The 18611-nt window shown below is 56.2% G+C and overlaps 1 long non-coding RNA gene across 6 annotated transcripts in view; it reads right to left on the bottom strand.

Moving 5' to 3' along the window:
* Positions 1-18611, bottom strand: part of LOC140405770 (uncharacterized) — a 99165-nt gene that overhangs the window by 20145 nt on the left and 60409 nt on the right. The window contains exons 1-4 of one of the 6 annotated variants that reach the window (XR_011938750.1): positions 3562-3683; positions 2892-3025; positions 2446-2552; positions 1130-1235 (exon numbers count right to left, since the gene is read on the bottom strand). This is a non-coding gene — a long non-coding RNA (uncharacterized lncRNA). The other 5 variants (XR_011938748.1, XR_011938751.1, XR_011938749.1 and 2 more) reach the window with 5 other exon arrangements.

Genomic DNA, 18611 nt, shown 5'->3' on the forward strand with positions numbered 1-18611 from the left:
CATTTAAGTCTCGGCCTAAAACACAGGCTTTATTCTAGAATTACACCCCCTTCAAGTTTAAGGGACTATAATTCCAGATTACTTTACAGTCGATGGATTCAGTATTAAAGTGACCCCACTGTTGGTTCATTTCAGGAATTCTGCAGGCAACTTGTGCACGGGGAGATCCCAAAAATGGTGACACTTTCCAAATTGAGTTCCGAGTTTCTGATGGTGGATTTCTCTCTCAGCAGCGATGAGATCATGGCTGAATATCCCGTCAGTGCACGCAGAAAGGGTTCATTAACTCTCTCGTTCCCAAGCACTCAAGTTTAAGACTTTAAAATTCGAGACCTTCGAACCCACTTTGCAGTCCGTGAGCTATTTCATTAAAAAAAAAGTAGGTACTCTATATTTATTTATTTATTTATTTTTATAAATTTAGAGTACCTAATTCATTTTTTCCAATTAAGGGACAATTTCACGTGGCCAATCCACCTACCCTGCAAATCTTTGGGTTGTGGGGGCGAAACCCACTCAAACACAGGAAGAGAGCTATTTTATTTTCAGAGTTGTGGTCACTGTTGCTGCGCGGGCAAAGGCCACAGGCCTGTGAGTGAACAGCAAGATCCCACAGCAGCAGCAATCTGGACCTAACCAGATGGGACACTGTCCTTCTCCCCCCCCCCCCCCCCCTCCTCACTCCTGCTGGGAGCCCCATTCCCCACTGCACCTAACACCACCCCCCCACCCCACCCCCGCCGTGTCATGTGTGGATTGGAACATCCCTGGAGAAGTCCCTTCAGTTTCTGAAAGAGTTAAACTGCCTCTTAAAACGAAGAAAAACCTTTTTAAAACAAAATCCATTGGCACACAGAAAGATCCCAGAAGGTGCAGTCGGCAGTGTTGAGTGTCGTTGACATTTGCTACCAGGTTGCAGAGAGTGGCTGAGACAGTGAAATCCCCCCCCCGCCCCCCCCCCCACCACACATACCCGGGATGCTCAGAATTAACATAACCCCTGTTATTTTGGAACAAAATTAGACAGCTTTATATTCCAGATTTGTATTTTACTCTTTGCCACCCACCAAAGGGTTAATGTGTTTGTGTCGAAGTGCAAGGCCAGGGCGGCAATAAAGAGACAACTCACGTGAGTGCGGCCTGTGGAGTAGGCCTCAGTCCATCCACTTGTCCTCTGGAGAATAGCCTTTGTCCAAAGATTCCTGGTCGCATTGCAGTCTTCAAAGTTCAAATTCCTGGGGAAAAGAGGGAGAAAATTAACTAAAACGCAGGAAAATGTTTACACTTGTAGCACAGCAAGAGGCCAAGATTCCCCCTCTCAGTCACACAAACTCTCAGCAACATCCACCTACACTAATCTCAGTTATAAACCACAGAATAAAAAAGATTGAGAGACAGTTCCCACTTCCCTTGTCTTTCTCTTTCTCTCTCTCTCGCTATCTCATTCGGTCCCACTATCCCTCTCATTCATATTTCTGTCTCCCTCGTTATCCCTCATCAGCCTCCCAGCATTTAGTTCTATTTGTTTCTCTAATCAGGGTATCCCCAGAAAGATGTGATGAGACTCCCCATTGCAGTTTGTGGGGTGGTTTTCTTAGATTAAAGGTTTAAAGAGACACTAAAAAGCTGGAGAGAAATGGACAGATAGTGGCAGAAAGCTGGGGAGACAGAGAGAGAGAGAGAGAGGGGCAAGAATGGAAGAAAGACAGAAAGGGAGAGAAAGCCTCTCTTTTTCACGACCTCCCTCTCCCTCCACCATCTGTCTTTCTCCTCTCCCTCTCTCTAATCTCTATTACCCCCCAGCCCCACACTCTTTTCTGTACTTCTCTCTCTCTCTCTTTCTATCATCCTAATAGTTGGGAAGGAGAAAGAGAGAGAGAGACAGGGTCACACACAGGAATCCAACATTCACAACCACAGCAAACTGAATTCAAATGACCTCCTGCGAATTTAATTTCACTCTCATACTTGTGCCTCGGCCTAAAATACAGGCTTCATTCCAGAATTAGACCCGCTTCAAGTCAAGGGACTTTAATTCCGGGCAATCGAGATTACTTTACAGTCAATGGGTTCATTTAAAAGTGACCCCCACTATCGTTAATTTTGTGAATTATGCCGGCAACCTGGGCACAGGGAGAGCCCAACAAATGATGACCACTTTCAAAATTGAGTTCAGAGTTTCTGATCTGAGATTTCTCTCTCTCTCTCTACCAGATTACAGAGAGTGGCTGAAACAGTGAAATGCCCCCCCCCCTCCCCACACACACACCGCACCCCATACCCCCACCCCTGGGACGCTCAGAATTAATATAACCCCTGTTATTTTGGAACAAAATTAGACAGCTTCATATTCCAGATTTGTATTTTACTCTTTGCCGCCCACCTAAGGTTTAATGTGTTTGTGTCTAAGTGCAAGGCCGGGGCTGCAATAAAGAGACAACTCACGTGAGTGCGGCCTGTGGAGTAGGCCTCAGTCCATCCATCCATGCTCGGGAGAAATACCCTTACCCAAAGATTCCTGCTCACATTGCAGTCTTTCAAAATTCAAATTCCTGGGAAAAAGAGGGAGAAAATTAACTAAACCACAGGAAAAGATTGAAACTATTTCATACAGCGAGAGCCCAGGGTCCCCTTTTCAGTTTTACAACCCCTCAGCAACATCCGAATACAAATAAGTCACAGCTTTCAACCAGAGGTTAAAAAAGATTGAGAGACAATTAATACTCAAAATCTTTTTATTGTCACAATTAGGCTGACATTAATACTGCAATGAAGTTACTGTGAAAATCCCCTTCTCTTGTGTTTCTCGCTGTCTCTCTATCCCTCTTATACATATTTCTGTCTCCTTCCCTCCCTCACTCTTTTTGATCCCTCCAATATTAAAATTAAACCTCAGTCAGGGTAATAACCCGGGTGAAGCCTGCGGAACAGGCCTCAGCCAGCGCTCCCTCGGGAAGAATTCACCCTCCCTCGTCCTCCTCACTGGATTCCCGACTTCCTTCCAGTTCTCCAAATAAAAACGCCTCTGGAGAAAAAAAGGAGATAACATTGATTATAAAGGCAATAACAGGGACATTTTAATAAAATATTCAAAACAGCACAACAGGAGTTCAACATCTCCAATCTCGAGTCAATCAGTAACATGTCAACAGCCAAAATGCACAGCTCAAAACAGGCAGATTGACACACCCAGCGACACACACACACACACACACTGAAGCAGAGGGGTAATGTTTTGAGTGTAGTGAGTTTTTGGTTTGTGAACTGAAGTCCCTCAGACACAGATATATCCTCAGTGAGCTGTGAGCAGACTCCACCCCTAGTCTCTGCCATGTGTGGAATGTCTGTCTCAGAACACAGCTCTCTATTGACATGTAAATGCAGGCCAAGAGATACTGATCTCCTTGCTGCTCAGCCCCACACACACAGAATGTGACTTCAGCTAACCCTTGGCCTTCCCCACACCAGTGTTGTTCACTGAGCAGGACAGAAAAAATTGGATTAAATGTAATTATTAGACAGGGACGTTCTTATTTTCTCTACCCAAGTGGATAACATCACATTTATCCACGTTGTACTGCATCTGCCATATCTCTCACTCACTCCCCTCCAATAGGATTGAATCGTAATTTAAAATAGTATTGGGAAATGATTAGAAACAGTTTGGACTGAGATCTCCTCAGTGACCTGTGTGCAGACCCCACCCCCGACTTTCTGTGAGGAATGCCCCCCTCGGTGTGGTTCAGTGAGGATCAATGGGATTTTTCACTGAAATCCTCTGATGTCAATTCCTGAGATTAGAATTTGTAATGAAAAAATTTGGATTCAATGAAAACGGTCAGTTTAATAACCCCAATGTTCTGACTGCCTCACGTCCTGGCACCCTCACACCCTCACACCCTCATGTCCCCTAACTCTCAATCCCTGACCCACTCACGCCTCCGAAACCTCAGATCCTGACCCGCTGTGTACCTCTTTCTGTGTGTGTGTCCCTTACTCTGTCTGTGTGCCCACCTCTCACTGTCCCTCTCTGTATCCCTCTCTCCCTCTGTGTCCCCCTCTCTCGCTGTCTGTGTCCTTCTATCTCACTCTATCCCTCTCTTTCACTGCGTACCTTTCTATCTGTCTCACTCTCTCTGTGTCCCTCTCCCTCTATGTGTCCCCGTCTCGCTGTCTCTCTCGCTGTGTTCCTCGCTCTCTCGCTGTGTCCTTCTCTCTCGCGCTGTGTACCCGTCCCTCTCGCTGTGTCCCCCTCTCTCTCGCTGCGTCCCTCACTCTCTCTCGCTGCTTCCCTCTCTCTCTCGCTGTGTCCCCCTCTCTCTCGCTGTGTTCCTCGCTCTCTTGCTGTGTCCCTCTCTCTCTTGCTGTGTACCCGTCCCTCTCGCTGTGTCCCCCTCTCTCTCTCTCGCTGTGTTCCTCGCTCACTCGCTGTGGCCCTCTCCCTCTCGCTGTGTACACGTCCTTCTCGCTGTGTCCCCCTCTCTCTCGCTGTGTACCCCGCTCTCTCGCTGTGTCCCTCTCTCTCTTTCGCTGTGTCATAGATTATCATAGAATTTACAGTGCAGAAGGTGGCCATTCGGCCCATCGAGTCTGCACCAGCTCTTGGAAAGAGCACGCCACCCAAGGTCAACACCGCCACCCTATCCCCATAACCCAGTAACCCCACAACGCTAAGGGCAATTTTGGACACTAAGGGCAATTTATCATGGCCAATCCACCTAACCTGCACATCTTTGGACTGTGGGAGGAAACCGGAGCACCCGGAGGAAACCCACGCAGACACGGGGAGGATGTGCAGACTCCGCACAGAGAGTGACCCAAGCCGGAATCGAACCTGGGACCCTGGAGCTGTGAAACAATTGTGCTATCCACAAGGCTACCGTGCTGTCCCACTCTCTCTCGCTGTGTCCCTCCCTCACTCGGTGTGCTCCTCTCTCTCTCGCTGTGCCCCTCTCTCTCTCGCTGTGGTCCTCTCTCACTCGCTGTGTCCCTCTCTCTCTCGCTGTGTCCCTCACTCTCTCGTCGTGTACCCGTCCCTCTCGCTGTGTCCCCCTCTCTCTCGTTGTGTCCCTCTCTCTCTCGCTGTGTCCCTTGCTCTCTGTGTCCCTTGCTCTCTTTGTCCCTTGCTCTCTCCCTGTCCCCCTCTCTCTCTCTCGCTGTGTCCCTTGCTCTCTGTGTCCCTCACTCTCTGTGTCCCTCGCTCTCTCTGCGTCCCTCGCTCTCTCTGTGCCCCTCGCTCTGTCTGTGTCCCTCGGTCTGTGTCCCTCACTCTCTCTGTGTCCCTCACTCTCTGTGTCCCTCGCTCTCTCTGTGTCCCTCGCTCTCTCTGTTTCCCTCGCTCTCTGTGTTCCTCACTCTCTGTGTTCCTCGCTCTCTCTGTGTGTCCCTCGCTCTCTATGTCCCTTGCTCTCTCTGTGTCCCTGGCTCTGTCTGTGTCCCTTGCTCTCTCTGTGTGTCCCTCGCCCTGTGTGTCCCTCGCTCTCTGTGTCCCTCGATCTCTCTGTGTCCCTCGCTCTCTCTGTGTCCCTCACTCTCTCTGTGTCCCTCCCTTTCTGTGTGTCCCTCGCTCTCTCTGTGTCCCACGCTCTCTCTGTGTCCCTCGCTCTCTCAGTGTCCCTCGGTCTGTGACCCTCGCTCTGTCTGTGTCCCTCCCTTTCTGTGTGTCCCTCGGGCTCTCTGTATCCCTCGCGCTCTCTGTGTCCCTCGTGCACTGTGTCCCTCACTCTCTGTGTCCCTCGTTCTCTCTGTGTCCCTCACTCTCTGTTTCCCTCACTCTCTGTGTCCCTCGCTCTCTGTGTCCCTTGTGCTCTGTGTCCCTCGCTCTTTGTGTCCCTCGCTCTCTGTCTCTCTTGCTGTGTTCCTCGCTCTCTCGCTGTGTCCCTCTCTCTCTCGCTGTGTACCCGTCCCTCTCGATGTGTCCCCCTCTCTCTCTCGCTGCGCCCCTCACTCTCTCTCGCTGCGTCCCACTCTCTCTCGCTATGTCCCCCTCTCTCTCGTTGTGTCCCTCGCTCTCTCGCTGTGTCCCTTGCTCTCTGTGTCCCTTGCTCTCTGTGTCCCTTGTTCTCTCTGTGTCACCATCTCTCTCGTTGTGTCCCTCTCTCTCTCTCGCTGTGTCCCTTGCTCTCTGTGTCCCTCACTCTCTGTGTCCCTCGCTCTCTCTGTGTCCCTCGCTCTCTCTGTGTCCCTCTTCCTCCATGTGTCCCTCGCTCTCTCTGTGTCCCTCGCTCTAGCTGTGTCCCTCGCTCTCGCTGTGTCCCTCGCTCTCTCTGTGTCCCTCGCTCTCTCTGTGTCCCTCGCTCTCTGTGTCCCTTGCTCTCTGTGTCCCTCGCTCTCTCTGTGTCCATCGCTCTCTCTGTGTCCCTCGCTCTCTCTGTGTCCCTCGGTCTGTGACCCTCGCTCTGTCTGTGTCCCTCCCTTTCTGTGTGTCCCTCGGGCTCTCTGAGTCCCTCGCGCTCTCTGTGTCCCTCGTGCACTGTGTCCCTCACTCTCTGTGTCCCTCGTTCTCTGTGTTAATCGCTCTCTGTGTCCCTCGTTCTATCTGTGTCCCTCACTCTTTGTTTCCCTCACTCCCTGTGCCCCTCGCTCTCTGTGTTCCTCGTGCTCTGTGCCCCTCGCTCTTTGTGTCCCTCGCTCTCTCTGTCTCTCTCGACGTGTTCCTCGCTCTCTCGCTGTGTCCCTCTCTCTCTAGTTGTGTACCCGTCCCTCTCGATGTGTCCCCTTCTCTCTCTCGCTGCGTCCCTCTCTCTCTCGCTGTGTCCCCCTATCTCTCGCTGTGTTCCTTGCTCTCTCGCTGTGTCCCTCTCTCTCTCGCTGTGTACCCGTCCCTCTCGCTGTGTCCCCCTCTCTCTCTCTCTCGCTGTGTTCCTCGCTCACTCGCTGTGTCCCTCCCTCTCTCGCTGTGTACCCGTCCCTCTCGCTGTGTACCCCTCTCTCTCGCTGTGTCCCCCTCTCTCTCTCTCGCTGTGTTCCTCGCTCACTCGCTGTGTCCCTCTCTCTCTCGCTGTGTACCCGTCCCTCTCGCTGTGTACCCCTCGCTCTCGCTGTGTTCCTCGCTCACTCGCTGTGTCCCTCTCTCTCTCGCTGTGTACCCGTCCCTCTCGCTGTGTACCCCTCGCTCTCGCTGTGTTCCTCGCTCACTCGCTGTGTCCCTCTCTCTCTCGCTGTGTACCCGTCCCTCTCGCTGTGTACCCCTCTCTCTCTCGCTGTGTCCCCCTCTCTCTCTCTCGCCGTGTTCCTTGCTCTCTCGCTGTGTCCCTCTCTCTCTCGCTGTGTACCCGTCCCTCTCGCTGTGTCCCCCTCTCTCTCTCTCGCTGTGTTCCTCGCTCACTCGCTGTGTCCCCCTCTCTCTCGCTGTGTCCCTCTCTCTCTCGCTGTGTCCCTCTCTCTCTCGCTGTGTCCCCCTCTCTCTCTCTCGCTGTGTTCCTCGCTCACTCGCTGTGTACCCGTCCCTCTCGCTGTGTACCCGTCCCTCTCGCTGTGTTCCTCGCTCTCTCGCTGTGTCCCTCTCTCTCTCGCTGTGTACCCGTCCCTCTCGTTGTGTCCCCCTCTCTCTCGCTGTGTTCCTCGCTCACTCGCTGTGCCCCTCTCTCTCTCGCTGTGTCCCTCTCTCTCTCGCTGTGTCCCCCTCTCTCTCTCTCGCTGTGTTCCTCGCTCACTCGCTGTGTCCCTCTCTCTCTCACTGTGTCCCTCTCTCTCTCGCTGTGTACCCGTCCCTCTCGCTGTGTCCCCCTCTCTCTCGTTGTGTTCCCCGCTCTCTCGCTGCGTCCCTCTCTCTCTCGCTGTGTCCCCCTATCTCTCGCTGTGTTCCTTGCTCTCTCGCTGTGTCCCTCTCTCTCTCGCTGTGTACCCGTCCCTCTCGCTGTGTACCCCTCTCTCTCGCTGTGTCCCTCTCTCTCTCGCTGTGTTCCTTGCTCTCTCGCTGTGTCCCTCTCTCTCTCGTTGTGGACCCGTCCCTCTCGCTGTGTCCCCCTCTCTCTCTCCCTCGCTGTGTTCCTCGCTCACTCGCTGTGTCCCTCCCTCTCTCGCTGTGTACCCGTCCCTCTCGCTGTGTACCCCTCTCTCTCGCTGTGTCCCCCTCTCTCTCTCTCGCTGTGTTCCTCGCTCACTCGCTGTGTCCCTCTCTCTCTCGCTGTGTACCCGTCCCTCTCGCTGTGTACCCCTCGCTCTCGCTGTGTTCCTCGCTCACTCGCTGTGTCCCTCTCTCTCTCGCTGTGTACCCGTCCCTCTCGCTGTGTACCCCTCTCTCTCGCTGTGTTCCTCGCTCACTCGCTGTGTCCCTCCCTCTCTCGCTGTGTACCCGTCCCTCTCGCTGTGTACCCCTCTCTCTCGCTGTGTCCCTCTCTCTCTCGCTGTGTACCCGTCCCTCTCGCTGTGTCCCCCTCTCTCTCTCTCGCTGTGTTCCTCGCTCACTCGCTGTGTCCCCCTCTCTCTCGCTGTGTCCCTCTCTCTCTCGCTGTGTCCCTCTCTCTCTCGCTGTGTCCCCCTCTCTCTCTCTCGCTGTGTTCCTCGCTCACTCGCTGTGTACCTCTCTCTCTCGCTGTGTACCCGTCCCTCTCGTTGTGTCCCCCTCTCTCTCGCTGTGTTCCTCGCTCACTCGCTGTGTCCCTCTCTCTCTCGCTGTGTCCCTCTCTCTCTCGCTGTGTCCCCCTCTCTCTCTCTCGCTGTGTTCCTCGCTCACTCGCTGTGTCCCTCTCTCTCTCACTGTGTCCCTCTCTCTCTCGCTGTGTACCCGTCCCTCTCGCTGTGTCCCCCTCTCTCTCGTTGTGTTCCCCGCTCTCTCGCTGTGTCCCCCTCTCTCTCTCTCGCTGTGTTCCTCGCTCACTCGCTGTGTCCCTCTCTCTCTCGCTGTGTACCCGTCCCTCTCGCTGTGTACCCCTCTCTCTCGCTGTGTTCCCCGCTCTCTCGCTGTGTCCCTCTCTCTCTTTCGCTGTGTCATAGATTATCATAGAATTTACAGTGCAGAAGGTGGCCATTCGGCCCATCGAGTCTGCACCGGCTCTTGGAAAGAGCACCCCACCCAAGGTCAACACCGCCACCCTATCCCCATAACCCAGTAACCCCACAACGCTAAGGGCAATTTTGGACACGAAGGGCAATTTATCATGGCCAATCCACCTAACCTGCACATCTTTGGACTGTGGGAGGAAACCGGAGCACCCGGAGGAAACCCACGCACACACGGGGAGGATGTGCAGACTCCGCACAGAGAGTGACCCAAGCCGGAATCGAACCTGGGATCCTGGAGCTGTGAAACAATTGTGCTATCCACAATGCTACCGTGCTGTCCCACTCTCTCTCGCTGTGTCCCCCTCTCTCTCTCGCTGCGTCCCTCACTCTCTCTCGCTGCGTCCCACTCTCTCTCGCTGTGTCCCTCCCTCACTCGGTGTGCTCCTCTCTCTCTCGCTGTGCCCCTCTCTCTCTCGGTGTGCTCCTCTCTCACTCGCTGTGTCCCTCCCTCACTCGGTGTGCTCCTCTCTCACTCGCTGTGTCCCTCTCTCTCTCGCTGTGTCCCTCACTCTCTCGCCGTGTACCCGTCCCTCCCGCTGTGTCCCCCTCTCTCTCGTTGTGTCCCTCTCTCTCGCTGTGTCCCTTGCTCTCTGTGCCCCTTGCTCTCTCTGTGTCCCCCTCTCTCTCGTTGTGTCACTCTCTCTCTCTCGCTGTGTCCCTTGCTTTCTGTGTCCCTCACTCTCTGTGTCCCTCGCTCTCTCTGTGTCCCTCGCTCTCTCTGTGTCCCTCGCTCTCTCTGTGTCCCTCTTCCTCCATGTGTCCCTCGCTCTCTCTGTGTCCCTCGCTCTAGCTGTGTCCCTCGCTGTCGCTGTGTCCCTCGCTCTCTCTGTGTCCCTCGCTCTCTCTGTGTCCCTCGCTCTCGCTGTGTCCCTTGCTCTCTGTGTCCCTTGCTCTCTGTGTCCCTCACTCTCTCTGTGTCCATCGCGCTCTCTGTGTCCCTCTCCCTCCATGTGTCCCTCGCTCTCTCTGTGTCCCTCGCTCTCTCTGTGTCCCTCGCTCTCTCTGTGTCCCTCTCCCTCCATGTGCCCATCGCTCTCTCTGTGTCCCTCGCTCTCGCTGGGTCCTTCGCTCTTGCTGTGTTCCTCGCTCTGTGTGTCCCTCGCTCTCTCTGTGTCCATCGCTCTCACTGTGTCCCTCTCCCTCCATGTGTCCCTCGCTCTCTCTGTGTCCCACGCTCTCGCTGTGTCCCTCACTCTCTTTGTGTCCCTCGCTCTCACTGTGTCCCTTGCTCTCTGTGTCCTTCGCTCTCTGTGTCCCTCGCTCTCTGTGTCCCTCGCTCTCTCTGTGTCCCTCGCTCTCGCTGTGTCCCTCTCCCTCCATGTGTCCCTCGCTCTCTCTGCGTCCCTCGCTCTCTCTGTGTCCCTCGCTCTCTCTGTGTCCCTCGCTTTCGCTGTGTCCCTCTCCCTCCATGTGTCCCTCACTCTCTCTGCGTCCCTTGCTCTCTCTGTGTCCCTCGCGCTCTCTGTGTCCCTCACTCTCTGTGTCCCTCGCTCTCTCTGGGTCCCTTGCTCTCCCTGTGTCCCTCACTCTCTGTGTCCCTCACTCTCTGTGTCCCTCGCTCTCTCTGTGTCCCTCGCTCTCTCTGTGTCCCTCGCTCTCGCTGTGTCCCTTGCTCTCTCTGTGTCCCTCGCTCTCTCTGTGTCCCTCTCCCTCCATGTGTCCCTCTCCCTCCATGTGTCCCCCTCTCTTTGTCTCTCTCGCTGTGTCCCACTCTCTCCCTCTGTCCCACTCTCTCTCGCTGCGTTCCTCACTGTCCCTCTCTCTCAGTCCCTCTCACTTTGTGTCCCTCTTTCTCTGTGTCCCTCAGTCTCTGTGTCCCTGTCTCTCTGTCTCTCTCTCAGTGCCCCTCTCTCTCTGTGTCCCTCTCTCTCTGTCCATCGCTCTCTGTGTCCCTCGTGCTCTCTGTGTCCCTCGCGCTTTCTGTGTCCCTCGTTCTCTCTGTGTCCCTCCCTTTCTGTCTGTCCCTCGCTCTCTCTGTGTCCCTCGCTCTCTGTGTCCATCATTCTCTGTGCCCCTCGCTCTCTCTGTGTCCCTCGCTCTCTCTGTGTCCCTCACTCTCTGTGCCCCTCGCTCTCTCTGTTTCACTCGCTCTTTCTGTGTGTCCATCGCTCTCTGTGTCCATCGCTCTCTGTGTCCCTCGCTCTCTGTGTCCCTCGCTCTCTGTGCCCCTCGCTCTCTGTGTCCCTCGCTCTCTCTGTGTCCCTCACTCTCTGTGCCCCTCGCTCTCTCTGTGTCCCTCGCTCTCTCTGTGTCCCTCACTCACTCTGTGTCCCTCCCTTTCTGTGTGTCCCTCACTCTCTCTGTGTCCCTCGCTCTCTCTGTGTCCCTCGGTCTGTGTCCCTCGATCTCTCTGTGTCCCTCGCTCTCTCTGTGTCCCTCACTCTCTGTGCCCCTCGCTCTCTCTGTGTCCCTCACTCTCTGTGACCCTCGCTCTCTCTGTGCCCCTCGCTCTCTCTGTGTCCCTGGCTTTGTCTGTGTCACTCGCTCTCTCTGTGTGTCCCTCACTCTCTGTCCCCCTCGCTCTCTGTGCCCCTCGCTCTCTGTGGCCCTCGCTCTCTCTGTGTCCCTCACTCTCTCTGTGTCCCTCTCTTTCTGTGTGTCCCTCGCTCTCTCTGTGTCCCTGGTTTTGTCTGTGTCCCTCGCTCTCTCTGTGTCCCTCGCTCTCTGTGTCCCTCGCTCCCTCTGTGTCCCTCGCTCTCTGTGTCCCTCGCTCTCTCTGTGTCCCTCCCTTTCTGTGTGTCCCTCGCTCTCTCTGTGTCCCACACTCTCTCTGTGTGGCCCTCGCTCTCTGTGTCCCTCGCTCTCTCTGTGTCCCTCGCTCTCTGTGACCCTCGCTCTCTCTGTGTCCCTCCCTTTCTGTGTGTCCCTCGCACTCTCTGTGTCTCTCACTCTCTAAGTGTCCCTCCCTTTCTGTGTGTCGCTCACTCTCTCTGTGTCCCTGTCTCTCTCTGTGCCCCTCGCTCTCTCTGTGTACCTCACTCTCTCTGTGTCTCTCCCTTTCTGTGTGTCCCTCGCTCTCTCTGTGTCCCTCACTCTCTCTGTATCCCTCACTCTCTCTGTGTCCCTCGCTCTCTCTGTGCCCCTCGCTCTCTCTGTGACCCTCGTTCTCTCTGTGTCCCTCGCTCTCGCTGTGTCCCTCGCTCTCTCTGTGTCCCTCCCTTTCTGTGTGTCCCTCGCACTCTCTGTGTCCCTCACTCTCTAAGTGTCCCTCCCTTTCTGTGTGTCGCTCACTCTCTCTGTGTCCCTGTCTCTCTCTGTGCCCCTCGCTCTCTCTGTGTCCCTCACTCTGTCTGTGTCCCTCGGTCTGTGTCCCTCACTCTCTGTGTCCCTCACTCTCTCTGTGTCCCTCACTCTCTCTGTGTCCCTCGCTCTCTCTGTGCCCCTCGCTCTCTCTGTGACCCTCGTTCTCTCTGTGTCCCTCGCTCTCGCTGTGTCCCTCGCTCTCTCTGTGTCCCTCGTTCTCTCTGTGTCCCTCGCTCTCTGTGTCCCTTGCTCTCTCTGTGTCCCTGGCTTTGTCTGTGTCACTCGCTCTCTCTAGTGTCCCTCGCTCTCTGTGCCCCTCGCTCTCTGTGCCCCTCGCTCTCTCTGTATCCCTCACTCTCTCTGTGTCCCTCTCCCTCTCTCTCTCTGTCCCTCGCTCTCTGTGTCCCACGCTCTCTCTGTGTCCCTCGCTCTCTGTGACCCTCGCTCTCTGTGCCCCTCGCTCTCTCTGTGTCCCTCGCTCTCTCGGTGTCCCTCACTCTCTCTGTCTCCCTCCCTTTCTGTGTGTCCCTCCCTTTCTGTGTGTCCCTCGCTCTCTCTGTGTCCCTCGCTCTCTCTGCGTCCCTCGCTCCCTCTGGGTCCCTCGCTCCCTCTGGGTCCCTCACTCTCTCTGTGACCCTCACTCTCTGTGTCCCTCACTCTCTCTCTCTCTCTGTCCATCGCTCTCTGTGTCCCTCGTGCTCTCTGTGTCCCTCGCGCTCTCTGTGTCCCTCGTTCTCTCTGTGCCCCTCACTCTCTCTGTGTCCCCCGCTCTCTCTGTGTCCCTCGCTCTCTCTGTGTCCCTCACTCTCTCTGTGTCCCTCCCTTACTGTTTGTCCCTCGCTCTCTCTGTGTCCCTGGCTTTGTCTGTGTCACTCGCTCTCTCTGTGTGTCCCTCGCTCTCTGTGCCCCTCGCTCTCTGTGTCCCTCGCTCTCTGTGTCCCTTGCTCTCTGTGCCCCTCCCTCTCTGTGCCCTTCGCTCTCTGTGTCGCTCGCTCTCTGTGTCCCTCACTCTCTGTGCCCCTCGCTCTCTCTGTGTCCCTCGATCTCTCGGTGTCCCCCACTCTCTCTGTGTCCCTCTCTTTCTGTGTGTCCCTCACTTTCTCTGTGTCCCTCGCTCTCTCTGTGTCCCTCGGTCTGTGTCCCTCGCTCTCTCTGTGTCCCTCGCTCTCTCTGTGTCCCTCACTCTCTGGGACCCTCGTTCTCTGTGTTAATCGCTCTCTGTGTCCCTCGCTCTCTGTGTCCCTCGTGCTCTGTGTCCCTCGCTCTTTATGTCACTCGCTCACTCTGTGTCCCTCGCGCTCTCTGTGTAGCTCGGTCTGTGACCCTCGCTCTGTCTGTGTCCCTCCCTTTCTGTGTGTCCCTCGCTCACGCTGTGTCCCTCGCGCTCTCTGTGTCCCATGCTCTCTCTGTTTCCCTCGCTCTCTCTGTGTCCCTCTTCCTCCATGTGTCCCTCGCTCTCTCTGTGTCCCTCGCTCTAGCTGTGTCCCTCGCTCTCGCTGTGTCCCTCGCTCTCGCTGTGTCCCTCGCTCTCTCTGTGTCCCTCGCTCTCTCTGTGTCCCTCGCTCTCTCTGTTTCCCTCGCTCTCGCTGTGTCCCTTGCTCTCTGTGTCCCTTGCTCTCTCTGTGTCCATCGCTCTCTCTGTGTCCCTCGCTCTCTCAGTGTCCCTCGGTCTGTGACCCTCGGTCTCTCTGTGTCCCTCCCTTTCTGTGTGTCCCATGGCTCGCTGTGTCCCTCGCGCTCTCTGTGTCCCTCGTGCACTGTGTCCCTCACTCTCTGTGTCGCTCGTTCTCTGTGTTAATCGCTCTCTGGGTCCCTCGCTCTCTGTGTGCCTCACTCTCTGTGTCCCTCGTTCACTCTGTGTCCCTCACTCTCTGTTTCCCTCACTCTCTGTGTCCCTCGTTCTCTGTGTCCCTCGTGCTCTGTGTCGCTCGCTCTTTGTGTCCCTCGCTCTGTCTGTGTCCCTCGCTCTGTCTGTGTCCCTCTCTCTGTGTCCCTCACTCTCTCTGTGTCCCTCGCTCTCTCTGTGTCCCTCGCTCTCTTTGTGTCCCTCGCTCTGTGTGTGTCCCTCGCTCTGTGTCCCTCACTCTCTCTGTGTCCCTCGCTCTCTCTGTGTCCCTCGCTCTCTTTGTGTCCCTCGCTCTGTGTGTGTCCCTCGCTCTGTGTCCCTCACTCTCTCTGTGTCCCTCGCTCTCTCTGTGTCCCTCGCTCTCTCTGTGTCCCTCGCTCTCTGTGTTCCACACTCTCTGTGTCCCTCACTCTCTCTGTGTGTCCCTCGCTTACTGTGTCCCTCGCTCTCTCTGTTTCCCTCGCTCTCTGTGTTCCTCACTCTCTGTGTCCCTCACTCTCTCTGTGTCCCTCGCTCTCTCTGTGTGTCCCTCGCTCTCTGTGTCCCTCGCTCTCTGTGTCCCTCGCTCTCTGTGCCCCTCGCTCTCTCTGTGTCCCTCGCTCTCTATGTCCCTCGCTCTCTCTGTGTCCCTCGCGCTCTCTGTGTCGCTCGCTCTCTCTGTGTCCCTCGCTCTCTCTGTGTCCCTTGCTCTGTCTGTGTCCCTCGCTCTCTCTCTGTGTCCCTCGCTCTCTCTGTGTCCCTTGCTCTGTCTGTGTCCCTCGCTCTCTCTGTGTGTCCCTCGCTCTCAGTGTCCCTCGCTCTCAGTGTTCCTCGCTCTCTCTGTGTCCCTCGCTCTCTCTGTGTCCCTCACTCTCTCTGTGTTCCACACTCTCTGTGTCCCTCGCTCGCTGTGTCCCTCGCGCTCTCTGTGTCCCTAGCGCTCTCTGTGTCACTCGCTCTCTGTGTCCCACACTCTCTCAGTGTGTCCTTCACTCTCTGTATCCTTCACTCTCTAAGTGTCCCTCGCTCTCTCTGTGTCCCCCACTCTCTCTCTGTCCCTCGCGGTCTCTGTGTCCCTCCCGGTGTCTGTGTCGCTCGCACTCTCTGTGTCCCTCGCGCTCTCTGTGTCACTCGTGCTCTCTGTGTCCTTCGCTCTCTGTGTCCCTCGCTCTCTGTGTCCCTCGCTCCCTGTGTCCCTCGCTCTCTCTCTGCCCCTCGCTCTCTCTGTGTCCCTCGCTCGCTGTGTGTCCCTCGCTCTCTCTGTGTCCCTGGCTCTCTGTGTCCCTTGCTCTCTCTCTGCCCCTCGCTCTCTCTGTGTCCCTCGCGCTCTCTGTGTCCCTCGCTCTCTGTGTGTCCCTCGCTCTCTCTGTGTCCCTCGCTCTCTCTGTGTCCCTCGCTCTCTGTGCCCCTCACTCTCTGTGTCCCTCGCACTCTCTGTGTCCTTCGCTCTCTCTGTGTCCCTCGCTCTCTGTGTCCCACACTCTCTGTGTCCGACACTCTCTGTGTCCCTTGCCATTTGTGTCCCTCGCTCTCTGTGTCCCTCACTCTTTGTGTCCCTCATGCTCTGTGCTACTCGCTCTCTGTGTCCCTCGCTCTCTGTGTCCCACACTCTCTGTGTCCCACACTCTCTGTGTCCCTCGCTCTCTGTGTCCCACACTCTCTGTGTGTCCCTCCCTCTCTCTGTGTCCCTCGCTCTCCCTGTGTCGCTCACTCTCCGTGTCCTTCACTCTCTCTGTGTCCTTTGCTCTCTCTGTGTCCCTCGCTCTCTGTGTCCATCGCTCTCTCTGTGTCCCTCCCTCTCTCTGTATCCCTCGCTCTCCCTGTGTCGCTCACTCTCGGTGTCCCTCACTCTCTCTGTGTCCCTCACTCTCTGTGTTCCTCGCTCTCTGTGTCCCTCACTCTCTCTGTGCCCCTCACTCTCTGTGACCCTCACTCTCTCTGTGTCCCTCACTGACTCTCTGTCCCTCACTCTCTCTGTGGCCCTCACTCTCTATGTCCCTTACTCTTTCTGTGTCCCTCGCTCTCTGTGTCCCTCACTCTCTCTGTGTCCCTCACTCTGTGTCTCTCGCTCTCTCTGTGTGTCCCTCGCTCTCTGTGTCCCTCGCTCTCTGTGTCCCTCACTCTCTGTGCCCCTCACTCTCTCTGTGTCCCTCACTCTCTGTGTCCCTCGCACTCTCTGCATCTCTCGCTCTCTCTGGGTCCCTCGCTCCCTCTGGGTCCCTCACTCTCTCTGTGTCCCTCACTCTCTGTGTCCCTCGCTCTCTGTGTCCCTCAATCTCTCTGTGTCTCTCACTCTCTCTGTGCACCACACTCTCTCTGTGTGTCCCTCGCTCTCTGTGTCCCTCGCTCTCTCTGTGTCTCCCTCGCTGTCTGTCTCCCTCGCTCTCTCTGTGTCCATGGCTCTGTCTGTGTGTCCCTCACTCTCTGTGTCCCACACTCTCTCTCTGTGTCACTCACTCTCTCTGTGTCCCACACTCTCTCTGTGTGTCCCTCACTCTCTGTGTCCCTCGCTATCTCTGTGTGTCCCTCGCTCTCTGTGTCCCTCGCTCTCTGTGTCCTCGCTCTCTCTGTGTCACTCGCGCTCTCTGTGTCCCTTACTCTCTCTGTGTCCCTCCTTTTCTGTGTGTCCCTTGCTCTCTCTGTGTCCCTCGCTCTGTCTGTGTCCCTCGCTCTGTCTGTGTCCCTCGCTCTGTGTCCCTCACTCTCTCTGTGTCCCTCGCTCTCTCTGTGTCCCTCACTCTCTCTGTGTCCCTCGCTCTCTCTGTGTCCCTCGCTCTCTGTGTTCCACACTCTCTGTGTCGCTCACTCTCTCTGTGTGTCCCTCGCTCTCTGTGTCCCTCGCTCTCTCTGTTTCCCTCGCTCTCTGTGTTCCTCACTCTCTGTGTCCCTCACTCTCTCTGTGTCCCTTGCTCTGTCTGTGTCCCTCGCTCTCTCTGTGTGTCCCTCGCTCTCTGTGACCCTCGCTCTCTGTGTCCCTCGCTCTCTCTCTGTGTCCCTCCCTCTCTGTGCCCCTCGCGCTCTCTGTGTCACTCGCTCTCTGTGTCCCACACTCTCTCAGTGTGTCCCTCACTCTCTGTATCCTTCACTCTCTAAGTGTCCCTCGCTCTCTGTGTCCCTTGCTCTCTGTGACCCTCGCTCTCTGTGTCACTCACTCTCTCTGTGTCCCTCACTCTCTGTGTCTCTCGCTCTCTCTGTGTGTCCCTCGCTCTCTGTGTCCCTCACTCTCTGTGCCCCTCACTCTCTCTGTGTCCCTCACTCTCTGTGTCCCTCGCGCTCTCTGCGTCCCTCGCTCTCTCTGGGTCCCTCGCTCCCTCTGGGTCCCTCGCTCTCTCTGTGTCCCTCACTCTCTGTGTCCCTTGCTCTCTGTGTCCCTCGCTCTCTGTGTCATTTGCTCTCTCTGTGTTGCTCGCTCTCCTTGTGTCCCTCAGTCTCTCTGTGTCTCTCACTCTCTCTGTGTCCCACACTCTCTCTGTGTGTCCCTCGATCTCTGTGTCCCTCGCTCTCTCTGTGTGTCCCTCGCTCTCTGTGTCCATGGCTCTGTCTGTGTGTCCCTCACTCTCTGTGTCCCACACTCTCTCTCTGTGTCACTCACTCTCTCTGTGTCCCACACTCTCTCTGTGTGTCCCTCACTCTCTGTGTCCCACACTCTCTCTCTGTGTCATTCACTCTCTCTGTGTCCCACACTCTCTCTGTGTGTCCCTCACTCTGTGTCCCTCGCTATCTCTGTGTGTCCCTCGCTCGCTGTGTCCCTCGCTCTCTGTTTTCTCGCTCTCTCTGTGTCACTCGCTCTCTCTGTGTCCCTCACTCTCTCTCTGTCCATCCCTTTCTGTGTGTCCCTCGCTCTCTCTGTGTCCCTCGCTCTGTCTGTGTCCCTCGCTCTGTCTGTGTCCCTCGCTCTGTGTCCCTCACTCTCTCTGTGTCCCTCACTCTCTCTGTGTCCCTCGCTCTCTCTGTGTCCCTCGCTCTCTCTGTGTCCCTCGCTCTCTGTGTTCCACACTCTCTGTGTCCCTCACTCTCTCTCTGTGTCCCTCGCTCTCTGTGTCCCTCGCTCTCTGTGTTTCCCTCGCTCTCTGTGTTCCTCACTCTCTGTGTCCCTCACTCTCTCTGTGTCCCTCACTCTCTCTGTGTCCCTCGCTCTCTCTTTGTCCCTCGCTCTCTCTGTGTCCCTCGCTCTCTGTGTTCCACACTCTCTGTGTCGCTCACTCTCTCTGTGTGTCCCTCGCTCTCTGTGTCCCTCGCTCTCTCTGTTTCCCTCGCTCTCTGTGTTCCTCACTCTCTGTGTCCCTCACTCTCTCTGTGTCCCTTGCTCTGTCTGTGTCCCTCGCTCTCTGTGTGTCCCTCGCTCTCTGTGACCCTCGCTCTCTGTGTCCCTCGCTCTCTCTCTGTGTCCCTCGCTCTCTGTGTCCCTCGCGCTCTCTGTGCCCCTCGCGCTCTCTGTGTCACTCGCTCTCTGTGTCCCACACTCTCTCAGTGTGTCCCTCACTCTCTGTATCCTTCACTCTCTAAGTGTCCCTCGCTCTCTGTGTCCCTTGCTCTC

The sequence above is a fragment of the Scyliorhinus torazame genome, unplaced genomic scaffold (assembly GCF_047496885.1).
Source record: "Scyliorhinus torazame isolate Kashiwa2021f unplaced genomic scaffold, sScyTor2.1 scaffold_210, whole genome shotgun sequence".
Taxonomy (NCBI): domain Eukaryota; kingdom Metazoa; phylum Chordata; class Chondrichthyes; order Carcharhiniformes; family Scyliorhinidae; genus Scyliorhinus; species Scyliorhinus torazame.